We start from the raw sequence: 23,253 nt of genomic DNA on the forward strand, positions 1-23,253 counted from the left end.
TTGAGCTGCGGACTACCTAGCGGGTTTACCGGGGCTCCGGCTCGAAAAGCAGGAGTAGGAACGGGGTGGTTTTTAGTCAGTAAGAGTCTGACACTTCTTTAGCCTCGGCCAAGGCGCGAGAAGTCATTGGATGATTTTCCCTCCTAAAAAAGTCACCGAGTTACTTGGCTCATTGTACTTAAGCACACATATTATTGTAAATCCACTGGTATAACAAACAGTAATATATCATATAGTATTATATAATCACATTCATAATACTGAAAAATAACATTTCCATTCAAAATTCGCAGAAGTTGGTGGGCATCATAAACTTCCCTGTATTGTTTCAATTTCATTTTAAAACAGCTTCGTTTAAAAGAGACCCTTTTTAACCTTTGCCAAAATATAAAATTCAAATAGAAATGTCTGAGTATTCCGCGACGAGTTGTTGTTATCAATTAAAATGGAAACTTGTTTTTTATCCGTCGTCGTGTGATATTTGAGGGTAAGATGGCAACCCTATCGCGGGGTAAACGATCGGCTGACAAAGTGTTTGTAAACAAGCGATTACTTTTTAACATTCCACGAAAGAAACTAGAGGAACCATTGTCAGACGCTGACGGACTTACTGTCACAATGTTATTTTATCTAGGTCTTGTTGATGTCGTTATTGATGGGCTAACCCGATGTATTTTTAATTGATTCAATCTAGTGTACGATTTGTACTAGTTGTGTAGTTATATTTAACTACTAAAGGTCTGAATGAAGGGGGTGCGTTACCTTTCAGATTAGCGTAAAACTAAAAGGAAACTCATTAGCAGTAAGTGATAATCGATATTGTGACTAGTTTCACCAATTTATTTGTTCCTTACCGTAGCAGAAGTTACGAGTTACCCAAAAATTAAAAGTCTTTGTAATAACGATCGACAGGGCTAATTGAATTTTTAATTTCATCAAATTGAGCCAAGTCAATCAATATTATCATAACGCGAAGCAATATAAAATCTAGTTACGATTTTAATAAGTTATCTTAAAATTCGTTTAAGTGAGGTGCCATTAGTCAAACGCCAATATTTCATTGTTAATTTTAACGAGGAATATCCCCATTGATCCTCGATTCCTGAGGGATGAATATTTTGCGTGAAATTAAAAAAGTTTGAGACTCAGTGCGAGCAAGGGCGCATCTTTGTACTATGTCCAGTCATTGGGGGAGGCTGGGAGGAGTGGGTACACTTTCATTTCACATGCAAATTCAGCCGCCTTCTATACATCCGAGCTATCTAATTGAATCGGACGCAGTGAGGATGGCGTCGATAACTGATCATTGCGAATATATTGCTAGTGTTTGATGGGCGACACAGACAGACTACACACACACGACCGTAATCGTATTCATACAATATTTTGTACAAACAAGAGTACACGGACTGAATCTTTATTATATTGTCTCTGTACATCTTTTGTTTGCTATCAATTCCAGTTTCTTGGAGTTGGTGTAATATACTGTAGGAATTATGCATGGGGACTATTTCATATGTCGTGCGTAAAGAATCAGGACAATCCTCGGGGGGCCGCTATACATTATGTCGGAGACGTTTTAAATATTAATTCCGTCGTGATCCTAGGTAGCCGCCGCTCCCCCCGGCGACTATCAGCATCCCGATAATTTCCCTTAGGTACGTATCGACCAAATTGACTTATGGAATTGTTACACGCTTCTGGAATTTCAACAATTCATCATTTCTCGTTGAGCCCAGCCGGTCGTATTTTATTATCAACTTTTTGCTCTCGATAACTGGTTTCCTTCCTCCGAGGGTGGGTCCACCCGTTTCTTACGGAATCGAATATTTTTTCATCTGAATTTTTTAATGGCTACGTTTCGAGTGTCAGATGATAAAATATTGGCGTCGCATTCGAAAATATTTTCCGAGTCGGTCTGTTAGTCCCCGACCGCGGTACTGGGCGTTGGTGTCACGGGCGGAGTCGAGGGTCGACGGTAATATTATGTAAAACACAAGTCCCACGCATTGATAGAAGCCGTTACACTGTTATTGATAACTTTTACTATTCCATTATTCATTCAGTCGTTACTTGTAAAGAGTTCGCAGCGTACCTACTTACTAACTTTTTACTATTATTACAACTTTAAAACTTAGTAAAAACACGCAGGGCGGAATGTTACAAGGTGGTGTAGTAAGTCGACTATGTTATTACAAATTAAGAGAACTTCCAAAGAGAATGTTTGTTTAGAAAGTGATTAAAAATGAGAGTAATCACTGGTGGGACCTCTGAACGACGATACCAGTAACTGCGGGAACATCTCGCCGGGAGTTACTGCTGTTGCAAGTTTTACTTGTTCGGGGGCACCACGTTACACAGCCAAGTGGGACAACGTGCTAGATGTGACACCACCAAACGATGATCTTCCTGCTAACCTGCTTAATGAAACTTATAAGTTATTTCATCAAAAAAGTTACTGAAGCTGGTTCCTCAACAGATCATTTCCTTACGGATAACACAAAGCAAGTTCCAGCCACAAAACATTATCTGGCAGTTTCATCAAAATTTAAAAGAATATACGCTCGCGCATACATGTAGTTTGCATGTTTCACAAACTTGTTAAGTCTTTCTATCCCAATACTTGTGGAACGTTGGTGGTCGTACAGCGTCCTGGGCGAACAGGGGGGGGGGAGTGAGGAGAGGGAGGGGTGCACTCAAAAATGCAATAAACGCACCTCGCGGACCACTTGCCGCGCATTCTTGAGTCGGTTCACCGCTGCACTGGAACATATTAAAGTAGAAAACATTATGTATAATAATATCATTATATGTACCGCTACGTAGGTATGTCTCAAACCTAGGACTTGTTTATTTACTTACGTCACGTCCGCCAGTTGAATATTTAGTCGGAGTCTGATACGTTCTGAATTTTAAATGGAACTACTTCTCTTTTTTTTATTAAAATATTTTTTAAATACGAAATCTAAAGAGAGAACTTTAAATTACAAACTAAGGGTTAAGATTCTCCGACACAACGTAGCATTATGCTACGCTTCTCAACTGTGCTACGTGCTACGCGGCTACGCGAGCGTAGCACACTTGTCATGGTAATTTTTAGTGACAGCAATATTTTTAAATGAAGTATAAATGATGTTAATCTTTAGTACTACTAATTACTAAAGTGTTTCTGATTTTTCGTCCAAGCACTGTTAATGTTTAAAAGCCGTATTTTTTCATCACGGCAGGTATTAACTAAAACTAACAGAAAGATTAAACAGAACATCACGTTAATTAGTATCAAACTCATAAAAGTTTGGCCCAAAGGAAAACAAATGCCATTTAATTACACATACCTAACATTTTGAGCAAACATTCAATTCAATTAGGCTACATTGTAGCTGAAGTTGTCGGCAGAACGTCCAACAAACTGATACTAATTAAATTAATCATCTTACGGCTCGCAGAGGAAGCAATTGTAAAAAACAATTAAATTGAATGAACGAGCGTTGCTCAACAGACGAAATCTTAATTAGCGATGAGATAAAATGCATTTCATGGTCGTATCTTGTGATTGCGACTGGCGACTGGTTGCAGTTCTTACTGTAGACACTTCGCGCTGATATTTTGTTGTTGAAGGAGGCACTACTGATTGTTTTTTTTATAACTGCCTCATATTGAAGTAGATTCTCGATTTGATTTTGGATGGTTAATAAAAATCTTATGATTTGATTATTCAAACCCTTTAGACACCCTGTAAGTTTCCTGTATATCCGAAAGATTAATTAACCAGCAATTAAATATTGCTTGTTAATTCAATTAAACTTAAACACAAAAATACAAAAAGCAATAACAATCACGTGATAACTGCACAACTATCACAGTTGCAACTGCAGTGTTGATCTGTGTCGCAGTTGCAATGTGCACAGGGGACAGCGGACGGCATTAATTGCAGTTTCCGAAGTACACAGCGGCCGCCTGTCTTGTTTATAATAAAAACTTTAATGTTACACGATAAGGCGCCGGCGATAAGCGAAGCGGATTATGAGAAAACTTTTGTATCGTTCTAGTGTTGAAAGCTGCCATTATGATTTTCCTGCAAGATATAAGGACAGTGGAGGAAAAAGTCGATGTGATCGTGAATTTCTTATGTGTTGTTAGTGCATCTGGGATATGTATATCGATATATGTTTAAGGGAATTGATCGCTAAAGCTTTAAAGATAGGTATGTTTTTTGTTATGCTGAGATACAATATCTAGAATTAAAAACTTTAGAAGATTAACTTGTAATACCTATTGCATACTTTCGTAAAATTTTGAAATGTAATCTATAAACAAGACATAAGATTGCTTTTAGCACTTTCAAAATGAAAAAATATATATTAAATGACCTACATACAACTATAGCTCATTCTTGAGGAATACGTTTCAACAGCAAAAAGAACCCGCTACTGAAGAAATAAATATTCAATAGAATTAATTCATGAACACCAAACTACTTCCTCCGACATCCCATAGTATATTTTGGGGTTTATTGCAAAAAAATATCCAAGAGAGAAACCTATTAAAACATTTTACAGCTTTCATATAACTTGAACTAGTTAAAAAACTTGAATCGCTTCAGTTTATAACTGGCAGCGTTCTTACAGAACTGTAGCGGGTTACAGAAAAATGAAAATTCACAAACAAACAAACAGCAGCGCGAATTATTTCGGTGTGCATCGTCTGGCGAGCTGGCGCGTGCGACACCCGGACCGGCGGACCGTGGTGTTCGTAACGACCTAATTAATGCGTTCTTTCACCAAAATATTAAGCGAAACTGGATTTACAGTTACCTTCTGTTAGTTGTACGAATGTGGTTGGTGATTGGAACGTTTGAAGTTGAAAGAGATTTCAGAGATTCGTAGACTATTTAAATTAACATGCGTATCTTATTATGGTAGATATGTTTAAGTTTCCCCATAAGCTAATCATTGACGTTTGGAAACCATGTTATATACCACACTAGCTTCTGCCCGCGACTCCGTCCGCGCGGATGTCGGTCTTCGCGTGGAAGTTTTATTTCTCCATTTTGAGTAACTGTGAAAATGACATCTTATAAATATCTATTGGACCCAAATACGGCAAAGCCCATAATAATTAAGGAGATCCCTCTATTGAGCTACTGCTGTTGAGCAGAATAAAACTGAAAAATAAAGATTTTTTTTTACGTATTTTTCCAGGATAAAAAGTAACCTATTTTATGTCCAGGATAATAAGTTAATTATACCAAGTTTCATCGAAATCAAACCGTTAGTTTTCACGTGATGCCTGAACATATATAGACAGACAGACAAAAAAATAATAATCACATATTTGGGTTTGGTATCGACCCAGTAGCACCCTGCTATTTATTTTTTCTATATTTTCAATGAACAGAATTGACCCTTCTACAGATTTATTATAGCCCGCGACTTCGTTCGTGTGGAATAGTGACTTCCGGCAAATTTTTGGTTTTAACCACATAGTTCCCGATTTCGTGGGATCTCTTCAAAAATGAGATGTGGAAAATATTCTAGGGAACTCCTCAAAAATCAACATAATGAGCTCTGCGTTTGAATTTAATAGATGTATACTCACTTCGGGCATTGAAAAAATAGTTTAAAAACGCACTTAAACTAAAGAAATATTATAATCTTTCCGAACTTAAGATGAAAACTAACTTAAAACTAAAGAATTAAAGAAAGCTACGAATTACGAATTTATAACAATTAAAAAAGAAATTATATTACAACCTATCCTCAATGCTATAATACCAAGCCAAACCAAGCTTAAACTAAATAATTTAAAAGAAACGACTTAAATCTAATTAATTTATAAATTATAGACTTACAATTTTATTAAACAAACTAACTACAGTAACTACTAATAATCGATATCAAACTAAACCTACGTTAAATAATTTAACCAAGAAAACCCAACAAATAAACTTTTTAATAGACAAATACAACGAAACCAATTTAGAATATACGAAACAGCAGGACCACTGCAGACAAATAATCATACGACTTATAGTACACTATTTCCACAACAGTACCGAAGCGCTCGGCCGATACCCAACAAATACTAATAATAAAAACGATAGAAAACAAATAAAAACTATCCTATGTCCTTTCTAAGGTTCTAAACTATATCTGTACCAAATTTCAACCAAATCCGTCAAATAGTTGCGGAGATTAATGGTATAAGCATAGAATGTTCGACGTGATCCTTTAATGATTAAAACAGATGGTTAATGATATGTATGTGTATAATATTGTCCATACATATGTATATTATGTATTGTTAAGTTTTTGAAATGCAAAAATCGTTGCTTAGAAATGTGTTTTGACGTTTTACGTATAGTTAACATGTTACACGATACACGTGTAATTTAAAAAGTTATTTAATAAAGTTAAAAAGTTGAACTAAATTTGGAAAACATCAGTAGATCTGGCGGGGCCCGATAGCTGGCAGTACATTGTTTTAATTAGCGGGAATCATTTCATAACTCAGTGAGGCAAATCTTTTGTCTGCGCCCGTGTTGTTAGTCGGCGTAATTAAGACGTTCCGTACAGAAGTAACCTGGCCTCAGCGCAGAACTTTCATTATTAAAGGAACATTTTCAAAACGTTATTGTTACTGCCACTTATTTAGAAGTTAGATTTATTGTGTTTTTAAACTTTATCAAGTTAAACATTGTTCTCGGTATAAACAAATAAAGTAGCGGCTGTTTTTATATCTGTGGTAATACAAACAAAGTTTCTTTTATCAAAGTTCATTACGCCTTTGTACCGGCGTGGTATCCAGCTACCGCCATGCGGTTACAAGTACCTGCCTTCAGATTTACTCCTCTGTTTATGCTTGTTCAATAAAACAATAGGATTTTGTTTAGAAGTTTAAGAGAAAAACAGTAAACTTACAACAAGTTCTAAGTTATGTACGCAAACAATTTGAAAGAGTTCCGAAGTATTATTTAAAGTGGTTGTGCTGGCGTATCGCAACATAATCGTGTGTACCTGAATCAACTTGTACACGAACAAATGAATAATGCAAGCATCAAGATTGTACCGAGTGCTCAGCGTACACGCTCCGGAACATCAAATGCATCCATAAGCATCCGCGCAGTTAGGTGCAGTCCCGAACTTCAACAACTTTCAAAGTGGAAATATTTTTAAAATGCAAATACTGAGGATGAACATCGGAAGCGTTTCAAGAGGACGTCGCGTCGCGTCCTTGTCTTCATGTATTAGTTTCAGAATATTCATGCACCTAACAAGTAACAAGTTGCCACACTTCCGACGACTTCCATAAACTTTCAAATTTATACTTTTTCTAAAGACGACGAGTTTCTCGCGTCATTCTGTATAATATAAGTGACCATGTTTTTACATTAAACATTTAATGAATCATGCCATGAGTAAATCTTAGTAAGCACTTAGTGGTGTTATAGAAAGCAGAAATCAAGATCGGACATTTAAAAATGTATCTAATAATTATTTCGTGTATAAATCAACCTATCGAGTCTGTAGAATGTATTCAGACTAAACCAAAGCTACGGATGTTCACTGCCCAACAAATTATAGCAGCAGTACTCAAACAAATCGCAGCCATTTGCAGAACGCGTTGAAGAAACTCACAATCTTACAAACTGCACAAAAAGCATTATCGATAAAGCGGATTACAGAATAAATCAGCAGCAACAATCTGCCGGCACGCCGCGCCGCGCCACCGCGCCGCGCCACCGCCACGCCACCGCCACGCCGCGCGGGTCGCGCCCGCCGCCGCGCGCCGCCCGCCGCGGAATGTTCCAGAATCGTTTGTTTTATGTCCCTCCACTAATTGATGGAACCTTCACCGAATACTCAACTTTTTAAAACCGGTTGTTAGGGAAATTTGTCTTTTGTTTATTTTAAACGGATAAAGGAAGAGAGAATCTTTTTAATCCTTTAACCCGGTTTATATCCCGGACGGTTGAAGTAATAATTCTCCGGGGAGTGTGATACTGTTAATACCGGCTTTTAATTTATTATTTTGATTTTCCGCTGCCGAAACAAAAAATAAATTTATGAAGTATTATGTTGGGGGTAGTACCTAAAGCTATGGAAACAGTAGAATGAGTCGGGTATGACGTTAATTTAGAAATATTCTAGAATGAGTTGTTCAGTTCCTTATAACTGTTTTCCTTAAAGCCTAGCAAGTCGTAAATCTAAGCGTCCGACTTTTGTTAAACAAATTACTCGTAAAGCTTTTGTGAGAGTCGATCGGATAGTTAGGCGGGTGAGTTCGTACGGGGTAACGGCGGATAAAGCTGGCCAACTTTCGGGGAACTTCGGCCGAGTTCGGGCAAGTTTGCGGCGAGTCCGACATCAGAGGGGCGCAGCCCCACTGCTCGGTGCTGTCTCCGCGCAACTTTAATTGCCAAGAAAGCGGGCGGCGCGAGGGCCGGTCAATTGATACAATTTGATACGATTTGCGGCGAGATGCAACTTGTGCTAAGTGGGGCCCATGTTACAAGGTGTTCTGATTGCATTCATTACTGATTGTTGTTTGTCTTGTTTCCTACTTGTAATTGGGTTTCGCCTTGTATCTCGTCGGCTCGGCTTGTACGTAGTCCCCGATGGTACGTGCCTATCGGTGTCGGCGTATTTGCGTTCATTATTTGGCGTTCGTTCAATAAATGAATACAGCGCGTAGCTACATGAATGTGGCGAAGGTTTATAATTTATGCATTCGCGGTTGACGTGTGTTTTTGTTGCGAACAGGTGATTACATTGTTAATAGGATTCCTGGTTGATCAGTAAGCCAATCATTTCGGATTAATCAATAAAACAGATTGTCAGAACGATTAATAATAAAAATTGACATTATACCATTCCAAACAGATATTCACAGTTGTGCTTACTTTCCCGTCGGATTTGCACGAGACATTTTCACTTTGAAGTAAATATTCTGAGCATGATGTAAGCTAATACTGGCTGTGGTAAGTAATTATATGCAGCGGTCCCAAGTGTTGCTGCAAGTGGAGCTGTCACAGCTCGCGATGTGTCCGTGTCCTGCACGTCTACATACTGCGCGGCGGTGCACACTGCACGGTGCACCTACACTCTGTTATTGTACGTAGCCCCGGGTGACGTCACACTTTGTGCTACACACACAAACACACTCCCCGCTACGTAACATAATATATTAGGAACATAAAATATACAGCGGGTAGTCTATTTTAAATGTATGAAGCAGCGTAATTATTTCATTCACTGTCTTCCTTTTGTTATTTTGCTGACTAGTTTAAATCATAATAACGAGATAGAAAATATGAACAAGTATTTGTATTTACCTGAGCACAGAGGAGTTTATGAACGCCTTAGGCTTATGAAAGCCAGCTTGATCAAATTATTACAAAAAATGGTACTTGTTACATGATATTGAGAGTAGAATAGTAATTTCTACATACTAAGGAATGTTATTATACATGAATTCGTGTCTTTTATACGAATACGTCAACTTGTGCAGGTGTATTTTATATTACTCCTGTAGTCAAAAGGCACCGTTTTGGAGAACAGGTACTAAGCAGTAATATAAGCTAATAAAATTATAAGTGTACACAATTAGCAGTGACCTTGTAGGCAGGTACCTACACTTAATTAACAGCTGTCTTATAAGGAAAATTAAAACATTTTCACGTAATTAAAATTAGGTTCTAATTAGTCGAGTAGTTATAATAACTACGTTATATTAATTAATTTTACGAGCAGCTGTATTACTCCACAATATGCTCAATTCAAAAACTATAATCGTAATATTCCGTGGAATAAAACCCCGATGCACGATCATAAATGAAACTCTTTAATTAGTCCGCCATTTTATATAACAGCACGGCATATTAATTAGTGGTAGACTGGCAGAGTGTAAATATTTTAGTCTGGAGGTTTTTGCGAGTGGTGGGCGAGTGGGGGCGCGGGTCAAAGGTTTTAATTTGCTAGGCAGAAATAATAAAGTGTGCACTGACGGAATACCTCTCAATGGCCGAGTTAAAGAGGAAATGAAGAGCTTGTGTACGCCCTTTTGTAATTAACTGGGTACCCTTTAAATTGTCAACGAGACCAGCCGGCGGTACACTGCGCCGCGCCGCCCGCCGCCGCCCGCCGCTCTCACTATGATTTGAATTTTAAGTTGGTTGCGGTCTGCGGTGCGATGACTTCTTTGTTTTTCAAAGATTACTGTTAATCTCCCTACTCCAACTCAGCTCCGACGTTTTTGTTTGCGATGTCTACTGTTTTATCTCTTTCTTCAATTGTACAAAAGGGAATTTTAAACGTTGACGTCTCGTTGCTCAACCGTTTAACCGTTTGATTAATGGTCACATAGACAATGTTAAAACTGTCGACCTTTTTGCCTCGCTATTTTGCGATCGAACGATTATTGAACACGGAATCCTGATTCATGTCCAGATAAAAGTATTATTGGCTATGAAATATTCAGTAGTGTCACGGACCTGAAACTACAGGCCAATAAAGGTCTAGTCACATTGAATAATGACGAGTGTCATACGTGGTACTATTACACAACTGCCAAATGGGCAATAAGTGAAGACAAATATGACATTTTATCGAATACTAGCTTCTGCCCGCGACTTCACACATACAATCTCGATTTTTCCTGTTCCTGTAGGATTTTTGGAAGATTCTTGGATATAAAGTATCCTATGTCCGTTCTTTAGCTTATAAATATTGTAACTAACACAAGCTGTTCTTGAGTTTATATATGGTATACCTATATAGATTAGCACATATATGTTAAATGATTCGCACATTATTTACTAAAGTTAAATCAAATCATTTATTAGATATATTTAAATAAATTTATAAATTATGTTCCCACAGTAGATACCTAGATGTAGGTAAGTAGTGTCACAAGTTCACCTCCTGAAACACGAGAACAATATTCAATCACCTGTAACGACGTTACGTTCATCCCCATCCGTTACTTAGCAAGCGACGATACTTCACCAACTGAAACTTCCACTTCCGGTGGTCGGCTGCGCTAATATCCGGTTCAGACCACTCTGCTCAGGGCGGAAACTTTGATTTTTGAACTTAACTCTAACTTAGTAATACCTAACTTGTATTCGTGCCGGTAGACTTGCAGTGAGGTCAATGACCTTGATTTGCTGAACTCTAATGAACACGTATGTACTTTCAATTGCCATTTAAGTGTTAATAAGTGTGTAGCTAGTACCAACAATGTTGTCATCGCTAATTTATTATCTATCCATAGAATGTACGATACATACGCGGCGAGTATAAAGCAACGTTAAAACAATTACAGCACAGACCGAAGCCCGTGTCGTGTGCCGGCGCAGGTAACGTGCTGACATAAATTAACATTTCTACATAAAAATCTGTGTAACATCGCTATCTGTGCGCGCGATACTATTTCACAATGATTAATCAACACCATTGCTGTTTACCTTTAGCTTTCCGGGCACACTACCACCACCCGGCTAGCAATGTAACCGACCGTTTTAATTGGATTAAATACATTGCCCGCTGAGTTTGTTGTTGAAATTCGATACACCTACTCACCCAGAATTGGATAGGGTTGAATATTTTCCTTCCTCGTACAGCCGTGCTATCATTGTGAAGGGCCCGACCCCGCCTATCGTTATCAAGTTGAAATCAAACCGCCTTTTTGCGTTAGCACCCCTCGCCTCTTTCGTTGTTTGTATGTATTGTACTTTTCGACTTACCGGAATAATTCTGCTGTTCCTTTTTGTAACTGATACGTTTATGGTTGTGCAAACATGGCGTCCAATCGGTTTTTATGCATTGGTTACGGAATGGCGGCTCCAATAACAAACATTTTTCGATGGTTCCACAGCTTTGATGCCGCTCCCTGTCCGATTCATTTCGGAAATATCTGACTGTATCGAACATCGCGATACTGGATACTCCTCTGTAATATTAAGTTTCTCTTTTTTACGTGATAACGAAGTACCCTGCATATAACTTCATCAACAAATTCCACTTTATAAACTGTCCCCATTTTGCAAATCTCATTCTAGAAAGCTACGTCGCCATGTCGCCACGTCGGACTGTAAGAATGTTTAATATAAAAGTAAAATGCAGGTGTAAAACTGGGGGCTCCTTTACCTGACGGGATCACCTGACCGGCGCCGTGTCCGTGTCGCCGCCGCCTCGCTCCGCGGCGCTGCGGTCCGCGAGACGCGACACGAATAATTTATAATATTCATAAACAAAATGAATTTCAGAGTTTTTGCCTTTTCAGTCATGTTTAGCTTTTTTGTTTTTGATAATACTTATATTTTTGTGGTTGTAGTGTAAGAGCCTGTGCTGTTGTGATCTTGTAAATTGAAACTTGTTTGGTTAAAAGTTTGTATACGGCTCATATATGAAAGTTGTTTATTATACAGTTTTGTAATTTCATGTGAATTCTCATAACGTAAATGAAATATTTGCTTACACATGTATTTTATTACTGCAAGCAATATTTGTTACGTAGATAATGTTTGCATCAACGGTCCTGTAACTGTCGGCTGAATGCTTCAGGCGATTTTAACACGAAAACGAAACTTGTCGATAGTATCCAGCGCGAGTAGTAAGTTAATTTATTATTGGGAATATTTTAAAACGGTCGGTATTTTATACATGTATTATGTACGTAGTTGGTAACTATATTATGTGAGGCAAATAATTGTAATCAGGGCAACCTTTTAATTATTTTTTAATTAAAACAAAACAATTAAAATTGCGTTTAATTAAAATATTGGGAATTTCGATTAAGTTAACGCGTGCAATATGGAATTATTTTCAATTCAGTTATAAATAACATACAAAACTTATACAGCAATGAAATAAGAAACACATACATTACCGGGTAAACTTCACCACCTTTACATAACTGTCAAAAACTGGATTTACTTCTCAACCTACCCAATGGGGAAAAGCAGTGGTTACATTATTGAATATGATGGAAACACATCGCAATCGGACTTTCATCTCAACATATCTCCGTTGACTCCCCGAGGACCGTTTATCTGGTGGATGTACAGACAGACACAATGTTCCTCGTTCCTGTGCGGAGCAAACTGATTACCATACAAAACGCGTCGGAGCCACACGAGTGGAAACAAACGGCGGCGCCCAAACGTGGTGAATCTTAAAGCCTGGCGCAAGCACTAGGTCACCAGGTCACCTGATGACTAAACATGGAGTATTAACTAGATTTATAGCATCATGTCTTTTATGTATTGGGTAGATGTGTACAACGTACATATTAAATGTAATACCCACTTTTCGATACTGATGTTATTAGTTAGGTACATGTAAAAGACCTGTGCACAAAGCCAAAAATACTTGACCATACTTTTGCTTATCCAGGGAATCGAATTCTACCTACGGTCACTCAACCAATATCACAGTTAATCGTGACTCAAATAAATATCAAAAGAAAGAACAGTACAACACAGCGTTACACGATACTTTGTTGTGTTATTACACTAGGGATCATTAAGGATCAAGATTAAATGTCAACAAACAATAGTCCGCAGATGAATAATTCCTTTGAAGAGTTAGACAATAGGCATCTATCACAACAAACAGTACCTATATACAGACTGTTACATAATCTTTAGCTGTGGATCTGTTTCGTTGGAAGATCACATCAGCAAGGTCATAAACACAGTACTAAGGATATCACAGCAGATCAGTTCTCAAGACATTTAATACAGCGCAGATACTGATCGTTTATAGCTAAAGTTACGAGGAGGCGTTTCGACACCTACGCTAATCCGAGGTGAGCATCTATTGCGATAATTAGCAGTTCGCGACCGCACGAGATCGCACGATACCGCCCGCGATCGTGCGATAACGCGCGACTGATTGCGATGTGCACGCGAACGCTTGTTTGACTTACGGAGCGATCTGTATCTTGCGAGATACAAGTATATGCAATATGCATCTTATATATTTTATGATATAAGTTACAATCTTGAATAACTTATAACGTCACGTTTAATTTTATATATACAACGTACGTATATAAGGCTTTATTTTCCGTGTTATCTAATACATAAAATTTCCATGTCATAATGTTAGTTACCGTACTACTCCGAAACGGCTTTACCGATTTATACCAAATTTTATATGCGTATAGGTCTGAGAATTGGCTATTATCTATTTTCCATACCCCTCAGTGAAAAGGGTTGTTCACCCTTCATTCTTTTTTTTTAATTATTTGACGAAATGATTTATAAGACAAAACAATGTTTGCCGGGTCAGCTAGTATAGATGTATTTTTTAAATGTATTTAAAACAAATATTTGGTGCAGTTTTATTACATGAATGTGTTGCGTTGAAAACAAAAGTGGTGAGAATACAATAAAGCTTTGCCAACTAACTCTGGTTCGTGGAAACCAATGTTTGCATCAACATTACATTTAGTCAGTTTTTATTTATGTATTTTAAAATATTAAAGTACAGTTATATTCTAGGAAGGTCTGGATTGAAACTACTCGTATAGAAAGCTGTAAATCAAAAACAGAATTCATTTTATATTTAGCCGTCGTGAGCAATCCGCCCATCACATACTCTGGGAGTGTGGTCTCTGGCAATCTGAGCGTAACACTATGTTGGATAATTTAATTGTTTCATCAGGTGTAGTTTATTACACGGACCTTGTGGAGTCTCGAGCAAATTTCCGTGCGTTTAGGCGTTTTTGCCATACCTATTATTGGAAGCAAGTATAACAGCTCACGCATAGGACCCATTTAGTATTAGCATTTAATATTTTAGTTTTAAGTAAAATTTCCGTGGTGCTTGGCGACTGGGCTTCTCCCAGTTGTGCAGTCTCTTTTGTGCCTTAAGGCTTAAGTCATCCTGTCTCCTGCATTAAATTCATCGAGGGAAGTGGAAAGTATCGTTTTCTTTTCTTCTCCTCTAATAACATCTTCTGATTTGTTTCGTAGCGGGATCCAACACAGTCCTTCATTTCCCTGGGACGCGTCTCTTTCAGTGTCTCGGTGTTTTCATGTTTGTATCTACTGTAGATCCTGGCTTACAGGAGTTGCAGCGGTATGGGAGGTTGGGGCGGGCTTGTCCCAAAAAAAAAAATAGCCGTCGCTGTGACTTTGTCCATTATGAAAATATTAATTTTGGTGGTCATATGTTAGGTGTCAGGTGTTTCACACATTAATATATTGCCTTTAGAATGTCGATTTTCTCAGGATGAAGTATGTCTCTGTCAATCACATCAATCGTCATAACATTCGCATTTAAAAATTATATTGATAAAACATTTTCCTACAATTACGAGTATATATTTACACAGCAGTAATACCAACAACTGATGGTATTTAACAGCACTTTGTTTCCATTTTTTGTATTAATATCAGTGAAAGCAATTTGTATTTCCAGGGCAGCACAATCAATAGATCGCCCTCCATGTCACAAACAAATTAATTCCTTTTACCATCGCTGTAATAGCCAGTTCCTAAAACTGAACGTTTCAATAATTTTTCAACAAATAGAACTCAATTAAATTGTAAACATTACTTTGTGATTGGTAGCCGGCAGCGTGGTGTATTTTACTGGGCAAATGTTAAGGCGAGTGACGTCACACTGAACGTACGAAGGAAAATGAATTTGACTTAGATATTTATACTGTAACGTCAGGGAATTGGGTCATGCGTTGTCTGATAGAGTCTTAGATCGATCTCTCATTTGGTAGGTAAAGTAACACGTTTGACTTATTTGCATATAATTGTGTTTATTCATTCCTTTATTCCTCTGAGAGGTTAGCAGAGGTGTATATACTGATTTTTAGCGCCCAGTTTTCGTTATTAGAGCCTCATGTGGGCACTATCAGGCAACGTGTTAAGAATTCACAAACTAATGTCAAAAGCAATTGGACACATAAGTCTTTAAACCATCAATGAGCCACATTATTTTTATAGCGAACAAATTTTTGTTCGCAAGTGTATTATAAAGTTAAATTCGAAGCTTGACAGAATGAAGCCGGTTTACGGAAGGTGACGGGCATGAATGAATGATAGCTCTCGGCCACAATGTGTCTCGTTACCTCTCATTATGCAGGCGACACCTCGGCCACCTGCGTTGCAGCGTGCGCCGTGCGACACGGTGCAACCCCTGCCGGCGGGCACTCGGCAGGTCGTGGCCGTACATTCATATTAATTATTACGTAAGACCATGTCTTTCTTATTTAAGGTAAAAGGTGTTTTATTTGTAGGGGTTATGCAAGCTGTGATAACTAATCTATTTAAAAAAAAAACTTGAGAAATATACACTGAATTAACTTGTATTTTCAAGAAATCCATGTTATCATCAAATTCACATTCTTTTCTAATAATACTTTTGTGAAAGAAGCAGAAGTTTGAAACATTGTTGTAAACTTATTTTTCACAAATAACCAACAACTGATACAGACAATTTCATATAATATGTTTGATCGACCTCGAAATTGAATTGCGTCCGTGCAATCTCCTTGCTACTGCCACAATACAAGTACCTACTTTAAGTTTTAAATCTTGAAATATTCCTTACCAACGTTGTTACTTATTTCTATTAATTTTACCTTTTATTTGGAACAGCCAGCCTACGGACAAACAAGATAAGTTTCGAGAATTAATGTTAGGTCCGTTCTTAGTATTAAATATTGTTCATAGTTTTAAGAAGTCTGAGTCTATTTCACTTTAAGATACAAATTATTATCTAACGACAGTTAATTTGTTGTACCTACTTGTTCTACTTCTATTTATTTTTTGTGCCTGTGTTTAAACTCAAGTTAACGGGAGATAAGTTACTTTAGTAGAAAATAAAATTGAAACAATAGATTTGAAAATGATCGCCGCTTGGATTTGCAGCGATTTGTACAAAATATGCAAATGAGCACGACATCAAATAACGTCTCATAGAAAACACTTTGTCCAAATCGAATATTTGGCGACGGATCAGAGGTCGGAGTGTAGGGTCGCACATTCTCGGAGCCTATCGGCCATAGCCATCGTTTGTTAGGGCCGGGATTCGGTGGCAAACTGCTTGCCATACAAATGCTAAGCGCCGCATCGGTCCGCGCGAGCCCCGCACGGCGGCGGGCGGCGGCGGGCGGCGGCCCCGTCTCACGAGGCCCCGCGCTCACGACTTCGGATTCCAGAATCATAATGTAGGGATTTATGTTGATTCGCGTTTAGATGCGACGCCGAGCTGCCGGCGCAAAAATGTTTCGAGGTTAAACATGATTTGACGATGTTGTCGTCTTGTTTGTTTGTTGTTGCTTTTTGTAAAGACTCGCACCCGATCAATAGGACGACGATTTGTTTGTATACATTCGGGATCTGGCTGCTATTTTAAACGCTATTCTGTTTGATATACTTTTCTATAGACTACTATAAACTTATCAACAAATTACAATGCTTGGTAGAGTTTTAGAAAACATTGTCATACATATTGAAACTAGAAAAGAAATGTATAATAAAATATAAGAGTCTGAGCTGGTTGTATTCCGCTCGCCCACAGCGAGTAAATCTATTTAATTACGGTACTCTCAACATAATTTGACTTGTGAACACAACAGTATCTCATCATTAATGACCCTTAAAAGTTTAAGCCGATTCAATCTATTTCTTACATCCACCGGCAGTGTGGGCAAAGCCTTTACTAAAGTCTCGGACGGACCGCCTCCAGACATTGACTAACTTCTTTAATTTATGTTTTCTTCGTCGAATGTTTGTAAATTAAAAGATACTAATAGCGGAGGCCTGGTACCTGATACAGGGAATCCGAGACATTTAATGTTTCCCCGAGCTACTGAAGCCTGTTTTGTTTCAACTTTGTTTCCATCATGAGTATTGTGTTGTTCTATAAATTCATGTTTAGATCAAAGGTTTGATTAAAACTAAAATGTATCTTTCTAATCAAAAGGTTCTATTGACAAAGTTTTTCCATTTTTGTCATGTTGTAACTGTAACTATGGTCACAGATGAGGTTCCTACGAGTACTTGTATCGGTGTTTCGATATAAATTATTTACGTAATAATTTTTACTTTGAAGCTTCATTACTTCTACAAATAATTAAATTGTCATAGTTATAGCGACATAGTAAAAAATACCTTACTGAGGTTAATTTCAGTTAATTTGCATATGTTTTCAGCAACAGCCGAAGTTGTAGTTGTATAATTTCTATTAGTTGTCTGGAAACACAACGATAGTGGTAATGTATGAGTTGGTGAGTGAGCCGTAAGGATCGTCGGAAGGCGTCCGTGTAATGGGCGAGATCGCTGCGATACCGCCGCGGGCCGCACGCGATCACTCGCCTGCTAGCTGTGAACGTGTTTCGTTCATTTGTGATTTTGGCGTGCATGTAATGCGGGCGTTGCAATTATACCTTAACACTAACATACAGGTCAATTATTTGTTTTCTTTGATCAATTTATATCTAACTATCTCTAACGTAAGAGATATAATGTCCTTTTGTACCTAACAATCAATTCTAAAACGTTTCGAATCCCAATAAATAGTACAAAGTGACCCAAAATCTCGTTAACTCAACCTAGTTACCTAAAAGCTCCGAATAATGCGAGTAAATTCTACAACTCAAGCATTTTAACAAATTTTAATACGTAAATCCATTTTTCCACCGTCATATATTTCTCGTGCAATATTTTAGGACGATTCGAGAATATTAGGGAATTTACAGAGGTCCCTACGATCGGCCGGGTAGCTAATAAGCACCGGTGACGTCACGGCTCACAGATAAAGAACGCGATGAAATGTGAGATAACAGCCTTTTTGGAAGGCTTAGGAATCTCTTTTATTATATAAAAATATTCTCGTTTTGGTGTTCCGCAGAAAAGTAAATTAAAATCCTTTGAATTCACGTGTTCTTGTTCCAAAATGGCTGCCTTATAATACAAGCAACGTGAATGTATACTTTGTTAAATTGCAATTTTTTTTTCTTTTACGCACATAGATAATCATCGAAAACTTTAACTGATTTATTAGTATAACGTTATAGAGTTAAAAATCTTTTAACCCTTTTTTGTACGGAACTTCCAAACAGAGGCTAGTTATACCAAGCGATCTTTTTAATTTTGAATTATACCCTTAAATTAGGGCTACCTACCCCATTCCAAATGGCTGCAATAACGCTCATTTAGGGGTAACTAACGTCCTGTAGTAGCTCGGGACCATGGAGCAGTAAGCATGGAGGGTTCAGTGTTGGTAATGCAAACAATTTTTATTATACGTTTAACACCACCCCCTATTACATGGGCCTTTTAAAATACCAGGTGAAAATGGGTGCCATTTGTGCACCCCCGTCTAATCTATTGGTGATTTGAATGTTAATAACTGATTAGGATTCAAGTCGTCAGTTCAATTGCTAATTTGAATTTAATTTTTTTTAGCACAAGTTTGACAACAGAGACTGAATGAAAGAATTATTAATAACACGAAAAATACCACACAAAAGATCACCTCAACTAGTTTTTTGGACAGAGGGCAAGACGACGGTAGACGACAGTCAGTTTAAGTAAATAATGAATCAAATCCGGTTAATTTCAAAGGGCGAGCTCATACTCGTTATAAAAAAAATAAGAGAATATGAAGTAGGTCTTTTAATAAATAGGCGGTAAATAATTTGCTTGTCATTCCATAAAAATATTGTCAATTATTATTTTACGAGTAATAATGTTATATCTGGTGCTCCATTTATTCATACTCCATGTCCCTAACTCATTCCGGGCAAAAATTATGCGCTGGCGAAGTAAGAAAATGTATTTAGTTGGTGCTCTTAAGAAATTCCAGTTATTGTTGTTTATTTGATGCAAAACTATGTGGATGTGGAAATATACTTGCTAAATGAGGTTCTAGTGCCTTTATTTAACAGTCTTTGTTTTGGTTATAATGTTTATCAAAAGTGGAATTTAGAAAACATTCAGTGTATGTGAAGTTTTAATTATAATCTACATTTCTCTTTATAAAAGTAAATAATTGCTTATAACTTGGTTTTGGCATCATCGTGTATGTAAGTTAAATCAGTTTACATTCCACCAGTAAATTACCAAATGGAGTCTAAACTCGATCATCCCACAAAACTTGGAAAACCCAACTAAAATCCTGGATTCCAGTAAAACAGTACTGGATTGGTTAATAAATCCAAGTTTCTATTTGGAATCTGGTTTATCTAGGAAACTTAGACTTCGCTAACGGATGGACGTAAGGGGGATGAGGTGAGGGGAGTGGGGGGGTCCCCAGGCTGTCCGACCAACACAAATCCCCCATCGATCTCTATGCTAATGCTCGGATTTACCAGTTGCTTTTTGAACCTATTTGGTCTAGTATTTTAGTGCTAAGTACCATTTTGGATTGGGACTCTGGAATGTCAATTACGGATTGAATGTTTAGTGTTGAATTATTGGGAATTAAACAATTTCCTTATTATCATTTGCATCGTTCATAACTTATAACGTATTTGTACCTAAAGATACGTAGTCCTACAATATCGATAGTTTATTTATAGGTCACAAGTGTAAAGCTAAACTTAGGTAAGAAATAGTGGGCGTATTGTAGGTGCCGTACATAAAAATGTAAGTTACTTTAAAAGGACGAAATGTGGGTGTACTATAAACTTTTAAAAACCTACCAACACATAAATAAAATCATACTGTAAAAACAATTTACTGCACATCACTTTAATAGTACAGTAAAGCGTATAGCCATTGAAACCGTGTATTAAACAACTTTCCCGTTCACTGAATTTCAGTATTAGCACAGGCATTAGTTGGAATAATAGTCTGGCAGTCTGTCACTACGTAATATTGCATGAGCGCTTGCCAAACGCGCCGCAACCCTGTGTCACAGGCAGGGAGGTGCCTTGTGTACACCTTAATAATTCAACTACCCTTGTAATACATGTTTAGTCTAATTATGCAGCATGTACTACATCATTATTTTCATTGGTTTCACTACGGAATCTCGGTAATAAATGCTTTTGTTGTTAGTAATATTTTTTTGTTATTTGTTTTGTAATTAAACTAAGTGTTATTAGAAATAGTTTTATTAAGAGTAAGTTAAAAATTAGTAAGTAATAATGCTTAATTTTATTCATATTCTAAATAAAAGACTTGTATTAGTAATATCTTTTTGAAATGATATAGAAAAGTTGGGTAACTTAACTAAAAGAAGATTGGCCTGAACGATTTTTTTATAAGTGCACTAGATGCTGCAAAAAACTGCATAATGCAAGTCGCAGTTACCGATTGGAACGGCTATTTCGACAGGCTACAACAAGCAGTCGTGGCCGAGTGGTTAAGGCGTCTGACTCGAAATCAGATTCCCAGTGGGAGCGTAGGTTCGAATCCTACCGGCTGCGTATTTTTTGACATTTTAGTGACCATTTTTGGATATTTTGGTACTGTTTTTTGTTGAAAAATTCTCATATTAGTTCATAAAAGGCCAATTGAATCCATTGTCCCACAATGGCGCACACAATGAAATCGATACCTGTCAGACAGTACCTTTTAGTTGATAATGAAGTTACAAAAAGGATTAATTAATAAAAAGCTTATAGAAGCACAAAAACTAAGTTTAATTCAAAAGGAATTAAGAATCTTGTGAAAATTCTATAATTTTTAGATTTAGATTGACAAGCCGTCAGAGTGGCATCAATAAAGTTACTAACTTATGTATAACTTAGTCTGCGAGCTTTTAAAAAGTTAAGCTGTTTAAATTCGAGAATTAATTTAGCGCGGTCGTCGAAACTAAGGGCTGCGGTCGTTGCGGGTTCGGTTCCCATCTGTAAATTAGTATTTATTGGCTTATTTTAGTGGAATTTATTTAATAGAGGTTTTGGTCAACTTTAAATTTTGAGGATTATTTTACTCTTTTTTGGTTCAATTTTGAACAAGAGTTTTGGATTAGTATAAGCTAGTGCAATCATTAAAAGCAAAATCCTTAGTTCTGACAAAGGTTTTGAGGTATATGTATAAATTCATTGTATTCAGTAATTCAACATCGCCACAGGTTAGGTTTACAACGCTTTTTTTCAGGGGTGAAAATCATCCAATGACTTCTCCTGTTTTGGGTGACGCAAGAGGATTAAATCTTGCATCAGACTCTTGCTGACTAAAAATTACCCCGTTTCTACTCCTGCTTTTCGAGCCGGAGTCCTGGTAACCCGCTAGGCAGTTCACAGGTTACAAGGCTATCTACTCTATTCCACATAGTATCATCACATATTATCTATACATAGATGGTAGGAAAGTCATAGTTGCGTAATTTACAATTAACATCAAAGCCGAATATATAGTTTTTGAAATGTTTGTATGTCCGGGTTAAATTAAAAAAATACTACATGGGTTTACTTTAAATTACATTTACTAAAATGTCGAGTCAACATAATATAGGCTACGTATCACGCTATGGAGCTGTGAATGTTTATTGTTCAAGAATCCCAAATGCGGACAAAAGTTAGTTTCACATATTATTATTGTATAATAACAATATATCCCTAAATAGCATGTGTTAATAATTACGTTGTATATCCTACGCCAGGTAAACAGATGGTCTACGTCTATTATTACATGGTTCCTGGAGTATTCTATATTTACCCAATAAAACATCATCATTACGCGTACAATAGGCAATATTCCCGACAATAGTGATCCTTCACTTCAACACAATATTCACAAAGCCATGTCGTTTGTCTGTTTGTCTCGGATCGATACTCAATTGATCCCAGTCCATTCAGGGCGTATTTTTAGCAATCTAGGTTATGGAGAAGCCTTTCTTGAGCCACTTGTAGGCCTAAGCTGAGGACCTCTTGAGTTGGCTACCAATTTTGTTCAGTGATTATGTAATAGTCTTTATGTTAGAAGATAAGCTGTTTTTTGGATAAGTGGTAATAATGACTACAATTGTTGAGCATAGGGTCGAAATCCTATTGATTCTTAATTCAGTAAATTATTACGAAGTCAAGATTTTATAGTGTTAGTCAAAAGTCAAATATAAAATTATTTATTTCAATAATTTTCTCACCCGTTACACCTTCCGTGGACTTCTACACATAATTCAAAGCCAAAATGTGCCAAATCGGTCCAGCCCTTCTCGAGTTTAAAGCCGAGGCATATCCTATATTTAGAACACCATATCAGTCTGTGGGTCAGTCCTATAATGAAGCTATTTGCTCATTCCAAAGTGTAGATTCCATGAAGAAGAACGA

General features: G+C 37.3%; 1 non-coding gene across 1 annotated transcript; it reads left to right on the forward strand.

Annotated features, from left to right (window-relative positions):
* The first annotated feature begins 21,323 nt into the window (after nucleotides 1–21,323).
* On the forward strand, nucleotides 21,324–21,405 carry Trnas-cga (transfer RNA serine (anticodon CGA)). The gene has a single exon. It is a non-coding gene; the product is annotated as a tRNA-Ser (tRNA).
* Nucleotides 21,406–23,253: the final 1,848 nt, after the last annotated feature.

The sequence above is a fragment of the Spodoptera frugiperda genome, chromosome 1 (genome assembly GCF_023101765.2).
Source record: "Spodoptera frugiperda isolate SF20-4 chromosome 1, AGI-APGP_CSIRO_Sfru_2.0, whole genome shotgun sequence".
In the NCBI taxonomy this organism is placed as follows: domain Eukaryota; kingdom Metazoa; phylum Arthropoda; class Insecta; order Lepidoptera; family Noctuidae; genus Spodoptera; species Spodoptera frugiperda.